Here is an 8,528-nt window from a genome sequence, read left to right as displayed (position 1 = left end):
TTTACAGATATCTCTTTATGAAGAGAAGTATTATAAAATGATAAACTTGTCTTCTATTTTGTGGATTAAAAGGGCCTTGCTTTTCGGGGTCTTTCGTCTTCATAAAGTATTAAAATGGTATCAAAAGGGACTGAAAAAACATTGCCCTCACTGATCTGGATCGTACGTCAGTTCGGTACAGTTGCAAAGAAAATCTAATTGAGTTAGCAAGCTATCGCTAGTTCCCTACTGACATAATCGTTCCGCCTTTCATTTTTCTCATCACTTGTCTGAAAAAGCAAATCAGACATGATCCGCAACCTCATCTAAGCTAAACGCTGAACTGTATCTACTTTGCGAGCGTTCTTATACAAGATCTTCCTCGATCAACCTCGTCATCAAAAGTCGATATTTATTCGAGCTGTCTCGAGTAAGTTATGGCATGTCTTAACCCTATTAACCCCAACCTTTTTTGACTTTTGTAGCCCCCAAGGGGGGGGGGTAGAATTTACCACCCTCGATTATTTTTTATCTAGAAGAGCTATGGCCATGAAAATTGGTGCAAATGTTCTCCATCATGACACAAACTTCCAAGAAAAAAAATTGATGACGACATCCAAAAAGCGATGACGCCATCACAAAATTTCCACCAGTCGGAAAAAGCAAAAATGTATGGTTTAAAAAAATGCCTCTCACAGTCGAAGCCGAGTCGAAGCAATAAAGATGTTGAGATTTTTTTTTAAATTCTGAAAGAAAAACGGTTGTCTTTTAAACAATATTGCTGGTTTAGTATTTCCATTTAGATTTTTTGTCAAAATCAATGCTGAAAATGAGTAAAAGTTTCAAAATTTGATGACGTCATAAATGATGACGTTATTATTTTCAAAATGTTTTTTTAATTCTTTTTAAATCACATTGTTATTACCTATAACCTGTCAAAATTTGAATATGATTGGATCAAAACTTCAGAAGTTATCGCAATTTTAAAATTTTAGCTTGGTTTTATGTCATGTTTCACAATAAAGTCATTAAACATGACCTAGAGAACCTATGACCCTAAAAATTTGCACAAGTACTTTTAGGCCTTTTAATAAGATTTTATTAATAAAAGTCAGAAAGTTTCAAGTCGTCTCAAAAAAGTTTTTTCCGAGCTATACACAAAAGAACACCAGCGTGGTAGATTCTACCCCCCCCCCCTGGGGCTAAAAGGGTTAAAATTACCATAATTTTTACTAGATCGCATTGCTATTTGCCAAAATGACCAAACAAATGACTGAACATGAAGGGTACTATGGTGAAGTTTCTAACCTAATGTGTAACCTAATTGTTTTCTCGCTGATTTTCGCGAAAAACCGCAATATCAGTTCTATATCAGTTGTGAAAATTACATGAAATCAACCCGGAACACATGTGAATTTCCAGCTGGAGAGGATTTTTCCAGGGAACAGCTATGTATTTCCAGGAGCAAATTTTTTGAAAATTTCCCGGAACACCTTGGCCATTTTCAGCTTAGGGACACTAGGAGGGGTCTCTGGAACAGCCTTTTCATCTTTTGCCCCCGGTGGCTGCTTTCGCTAGCGCTTCGGACTTAAAACTCAATGGAAATCAGGCCTATCTTGCCGCCCATTATTGCTTCGGGCGAACCGCCCTGGATATCAGATATAAATCTCGGGTGACTGGTGACGTAATCTTGTCGTCAACGACGAAACTCGGATGCCGGACCCAAAATAAATGGCGGCAGCTGCAATTTGTTATTTTTTCCCTATTTTTTCTATTTTGCTGGCCCTGGTGATGCTATGCTTGCTCTGATTTCCCACTGTATGGTAACCGTAAGTCTAATATACATTTGGATTGTAGGGTGAGATTCTACTAGATGATAGAGCAGATTATGTCATTATTGTGCATGTTTCCCATCCCATATTACCAGTTACCAGACGATCTCAATCGAACGGAATCGACAATATCGAACCAGCTCGTACCAAATCGAACGCAATCGACCATCAATCGAACGCAATCAAATATCAATCGAATCTAAAAATTGCAGTAATATTCGATTGAGATTTGATTGCGTTCGACAATCGAATTTCAATCGGTCGATTGCGTTCGATTTGGTTCGACTGGTTCGATCGTCAATTCCGTTCGATTGAGATCGTCTGGATATTATTTTTTGTTTTTTTGGTTCTGTCCTACCCCAGCCCGGGTTAGGGTTAGGTAAGATAAAAGTTTAAAGAGCCTAAAAGTCACATGAAGAAATTGAAGCTATAAAGAAGTCTAGAATAAATCAATCGTTTTAAACAGTGGCGTGGTGGCAAGAGAGGTCAGCAAACCCAGGTCTCAAGTGACAAGTGGCAGAAGCAACGAGCCCCCATTTCCCCGAAATATCTGTTTCCCTTTTCCAGGAGAGAGCTTTTTTTGAAAAATGGGGTTAAACAGATCTGATTTTCTAGGAAAGACCTTTTCCTTAAACTATCTGTTTCCCCGCTCCAGCTGATGACGTCATCAGAGCTAAACCCAGGCGGTGTCAATCGAACTGTTCGATTATCGAACTAATCGAACTTCATCGAACCCTATCGAACGATAGCTGTTCGATTACCGAACCCAATTGAACACCTATCGAACTGGGAAAACTTTCGTAAAGTTCGATGACTGTTCGATTATAATGATTATAGTTCAATCAGTTTGATTAAGATCGATGAAGTTTGATTAAATCAATTTATTACCTTGCCGCAGAATTTTTTATTTATATTCCGAGGGCGTATTGGCGGCCGTCCACGAGCCATTCCTATATCTATCCCATCGGATGGGACAAGCTGGAGCTTTTACAGGCTCTTTGGTCGTTAATTTGTAAAAAAAAGATTTTAATTTTTATTACTTTCTTTAAAGAAAGTGTCATCTCTATTATTTGTTTGCATACAGTGCCTGTGTTTTGATTAAAGAACCTCGTAACTTTCTGAAAGGTAAAGAAAAGTAGAATCAATCCGACACAATCATCGAACCACATCGAACTTAGATCGAACTCATCGAACATCAATCGAACTTCATCGAACAAAGAACATCATCGAACTAAATCGAACTTATCTTGATAATATCAAGAAATTTTCGTAAAGTTCGATAGCTGTTTGATCGGGTTCGGTAATCGAACAGCTATCGTTCGATTTTGTTCGATAAAGTTCGATGGTTTGATAAGGAAAATCGGTTCGATAGGGTTCGGTTGACACCGCCTGGCTAAACAGATCAATATTTCTAGGAGATGATATAATAAATTGGGAAACAGATATCTGTTTCCAAAAAGACGATATAGCATTGGACAGCATTGGAAACAGATTGAACTTTCTGGGGGAAAACATATATCAATCACAAAAAGCAAGCAGGAAACAGTTGAAAATTTCCAGGAGAGGGAAACAGATATTATCCTATTCCTTATAAGTTTGGCGGAAGCTTGGGAGAACAGTGTGGAAACAGAACAAATTTTCTAGGGAAGATACTTTGAGATTAAAAATTTAGGTTGTGAGGAGAAACAGATCTTCATTTCTAGGAATAAGAGTTTTGAAACTTTTGGCCAACAGATCAAATTTTCCAGGAAGGCTACTGTATGCCTGGGAAACAGATGCTTAAAAAAAGGGTTGGATGGTTTCCAATTAGCCCCACTAGTTTCATAAGCTATTTCACCGCTTGGTGTCCTTCTTTGAAACTTCCCATCAAACATTTAAAAAACAAAATATAATTAATACTTATACATGCCTACTGTATATAATTATAAAAATATTAGTGCCTTTTTATGTTTCATCTTTATTTTATTTAGTATTTTCAACACTTTCTCTCCTTGAGGTCAGATCTCTGATCTTCACCATATATATACAGTAAAACATAAAAAATTTTTTTTAAGTAGCTCATTTTTAAATGTACATTTCCAGTATTTACAGTATGGAAAAATATATCTACAGTAATCTATCACTATCAGGTGCCAGGCCGCCGCTCTACTTCGAAAGGGGGGGCCAAAAAGGAAAATCTTATTAATTTCGTAAGCCCAGCTAAACAGCGCTCAATAAAATGTGAAAAGGTGCTCAATTATTATGAAATTGCACCCTTGCACAAGTATCTTGTATTGTTTTGGGTAAAACATAGATTTTTTCTGCTCGCTTCCTTCGCCCCCGATTCAAGTTTTAGCTCAGTCTGAGAAATCCTCTTAAGTGCTGGCTTGACTCCCAAAGCTGTAAGTGCGCAATTACACAGTTAAAATTTACACATGTGTTCAATTGCAGGTTGAGATTGCTTGAGCAGATTATAGAGGGTTCAAATTTTTTTCAAAGATAGTCAATTCCGATTTCAACAAAGCGATCGGAAGCAAATAAAGGTTTTTTAAATGACAGACTAGTTAAAAGGAAGCAATTGCAGTTAGTGGAAGTACTTCAATTTGTGAAGCGTCTTTACGTCACATAGAACAAAAGAAAATATCAAAATATTATATTTATTTGTAGAAGTGCTCAGGTCTATTGACCTGTATGAAACAATCTTACATCTTTACAATTTATAGATACAATAGCTTATAGAGTTTTTACAGTTAGACACACACTGGGCCTCTAACCCGCTCTTGTTATCATGTCGTTTCTGTCGTAAATTTCTTTTTTTAAATAGAGTTTAGTCCTAGGACTACCTCTCACTTTCCATATGACTCTTGTCTTTTTCTTTTGATGTTTTTTCTTTTGCTTTATGATGCCATTGTTTTATTATCTTGCGTTCTTTCCTCGAAAAATCGTCTGATACTCTGAGATTATCTTTATCTAGTTTGTGGGCTGATGCAAGGGTTCTAATCCTTTCCTCTTCACTCTCGAGAGTAACTTTTAATAATCTCCATCTTTCATTTGTATACATTTCATCTTTACAAGCACTTATGCGTTCTACCTTGATTATTGTCACATCGAAACCCATTTGTTTTTTCAGCATTATTTTTATAAAATCTTTGTCACCAACTCGTTGCTCTTCTTCGTTTTCGTGCTTGTTTTCACCTAAATCATGCACCATGATGTTGCACTTGGTTGATTTGAGCCAATGCTCCTCTTCCTTCACTGATTTGATGAAACTTTTTATGGTCACCTCTTGTTTTTGTAGATCTTCTTTGGTGACTTCTGCATATAATTGTTTTTTTGTTTGTGCTTTTGAGCTATGTTTCAGATCGTTTGTTGTTCCGTTCTTTGTTGACGTCTTTTTTAAAGCAGAATTAATATTTAGGATTTGGCATTCCAATTTTTTAGATTAAAAATGGAGTTTAATAAAAAAAAGAACTAATTAAAAATCTTGTTTATTTACTTAATTATTTAGCTTTGAAGATTGCTCTTTTTCGGCTCTAAGAAGGAGAAAATTACACCCTTCCCTCTATTTTGTGACGTAGTTTGCGTGGATGAATAAACATAATGTTTTAAAAGTCTGCAGTAGTAAAAAAGAGACAGGCTTGAAAGGAGTTTTACATGAATGTTATATATGATGAATACTCGTCAGAGCTACTGTTTGTAGACGAAGAATCACTGGATCCAGACATGTCTTTTCGTACTTTTCACAATCTCAGAAAACTCTTTTCACATCAAAAACTAAAAATACTCTCTCTTTTTGGACCTACCCCGGTGGGGTGGAGGTACTATAAATTAACCTTCGTTCGTTCGTTCGTTCGTTCGTTCGTTCGTTCGTTCGTCCGTTCGTTCGTTCGTTGTCGTTCGTTCGTTCGTTCGTTCGTTCGTTCGTTCGTTCGTTCGTTGTTCGTTCGTTCGTTCGTTCGTTTCGTTCGTTCGTTCGTTCGTTCGTTCGTTCGTTCGTTCGTTCGTTCGTTCGTTCGTTCGTTCGTTCGTTCGTTCGTTCGTTCGTTTCGTTCGTTCGTTCGTTCGTTCGTTCGTTCGTTCGTCGTTTTCGTTCGTTCGTTCGTTCGTTGTTCGTTCGTTCGTTCGTTCGTTCGTTCGTTCGTTCGTTCGTTCGTTCGTTCGTTCGTTCGTTCGTTCGTTCGTTCGTTCGTTCGTTCGTTCGTTCGTTCGTTCGTTCGTTCGTTCGTTCGTAGCTTTCCTCGTGATTGGCTCATTAGTTTTTTCTGATTTTTTGCACAAAGATGTTCAACTATAAACCCTCGAATGTGACGGAGCCTGATTTTCGAAAAAAAATTTTTGGGCAAATTTGCGCCAAAAAACGGCTAAAAAACAGGTTTTTTGGACTTTGTGAAAAATGGGATCGTTAACTTTTTCTGATTTTTTGCATGAAAGTAGGGTATCATCATAGGTAAAAGATGGCTCAAGCAGATTTTTTCAAAAAAATTTTGTTGGCTCAAAAAACGCATGTTTATCTATAAGAATCACTATTAATAAGCATACATCAATGTTCTTAGTTAAATTACTCATTTTTTTTATGAGATAGATGTTTTTTTTGCTAATGAGGGCTTACTTTTGAAGAATGTGTGTGTTTAGACATGAAATTTTGGTTGCGTGGCGTGTTTTTATACAAAAACTGGCCAAATTTGATATTTATTTATAAGCACATTATCAATTACTTAGGTATTAGCTTTTCTCGAGATTGGCTCTTTGATTCTTTATGATTTTTTGCCAAAGATGCATAACTATAAACCCTCGAATGTGACGGAGCCTGACTTTCAAAAAAAAAACTGGGGGGCAAATTTGGGCCAAAAATTGGCTAAAAACGGGATCATTAATTTTTTTTTGATTTTTTGCCTGAAAGTAGGGTACCATCATAAGTAAAAGATGGCTCAAGTAAATTTTTTCAAAAAAATTTTGTTGGCTCAAAAAACGCATGTTTATCTATAAGAATCACTATTTAAGCATACATCAATGCTCTTAGCCAAATTACTCAATTTTTTGATGAGATAGATGTTTTTTATGCTCACGAAGTCTTGAATATGAAAGAATATTTCAAGAGCATGAAATTTTGGTTTCTAAACGTTTTTTTATAAGAAACAAGCGACTAATTTTAATAGATCATCACTATTTGTATTCTGAATGATTGTTTAATGGTCACGCTCACATAAATATCAATTATATATGTGTTAAATGCATAACCAGGTAGGTCCATAAAAGTATCACTTGTCTCTCTTTCATTTCTCTCTTTTTTTTTGAAAATCTAAAAACCTACTCACGCGCATCATATGTCACACATTTTCTTGCCATGGTGATATAAGGGAATTTATAATTGTCTATTATTCGGTATAGAAAAAGTAAACAACTATGAATTATATATTTTTGGAATCGTGTTAATGAGCTCTTTAAGAATATAATCATAAGTTTCATTGAAAATCGCACATATTAATTCCCCTTTAAACTTATTGACTTTCCTTTCTAGAGAGGTTATTCTCTCGTTGAAACCTAATTTCAATCCATGATGTTCATCTTTATCTGCTTATTTCGTTGTGATGTTACTGCGAGCTTTTTGTCTGCTTGTTTTAATCCTCTCAAGTAAGAGTGTAACACAATTTCCACATTCAAAGCGCCGACTTTTATATTGCAGACAAAGCTGAATCTGATAGGCCGAGAGCTCAGAACAAGCATAATGGACAAGTCTATGACATCTCCTACATTGCAAGGTGGTGTTATCTGCTATGATGGTGTTTGTTAAACAGTTATTGGGTGTGCAATATCCATAATTTTGTTGAATTTCCTTGTTAGAATTTTCGTTGATTTCTGCCATAATGTTGCATTTTCAGGATCGTGGCAGCACAAAAAGAACAAAGGAATTACCCATAGCCACCATTTCACAACCATGGGGAATCGCAGCACAATTTTATGGAAATGGGAATCCTCATATGGAATAAAGCATCTTCTGAAAATTTCATTCTTCTTCCCCATAAATGCAAAAATGAAAAACGAAGAAGTATTCGTTTTCTAATTGTTTTTTTAATCTGCCATGAAGTGTTATAAAATTCCTTATAGAAAGACACATTCTCCTACGCAGAAGCTTAAAAAAATTACGTAGAAAAAAGTTTTTAAAAAGTATGTCATTTATCTTAACAATTTTGTAAACTACGTCACAACCATGGAGCGCTTTCTTTTAGTTTTATGACTTGCTCTCACTCATTTGGTTACGGTAATAAAAAGAAAGTCGTTATTGTGAACTTTGAACATATGCTTAAAATCGAGGTACTTCCACTAACTGAATTGCACCCACATAAATAGCACCCATTCAAATAGTGATAAGCATGTAATTGCACCCTTAAAAAATTCTGCAATTTTGACAGCCGTAATTGCACGTTTCACAGGAAAAAATGTTCCATTTCCAAGGTTGGAAATTCGATATTTTTGGGTTGGAAATTTTGGTTTTATAATTGAAGGTTGGAAATTTGAGCGATTACTTTAAAGTGATTTGGAAAACGTAAATTACCCATAGGTTTTGTAGAATAAACCAATGCGCTTGAAAAATCAAGTGAAAAAAACCAATGTAGAAATGACAATTTTCCAAGGCTGGTTGGAAAACATGACTTTTAGGGTGGGAAATTTTTATTTTCCAAACAGTTTGGAAATTGAAAAAAAAGGTCAAAAATCGATGTGAAAATACATATTTTTGTA

This window comes from Clytia hemisphaerica, unplaced genomic scaffold (genome assembly GCF_902728285.1).
Source record: "Clytia hemisphaerica strain Z4C2 unplaced genomic scaffold, Clytia hemisphaerica genome assembly, whole genome shotgun sequence".
Taxonomy (NCBI): domain Eukaryota; kingdom Metazoa; phylum Cnidaria; class Hydrozoa; order Leptothecata; family Clytiidae; genus Clytia; species Clytia hemisphaerica.
The sequence above is the reverse complement of the archived record's forward strand: the minus strand, read 5'-3'. Positions refer to the sequence as shown.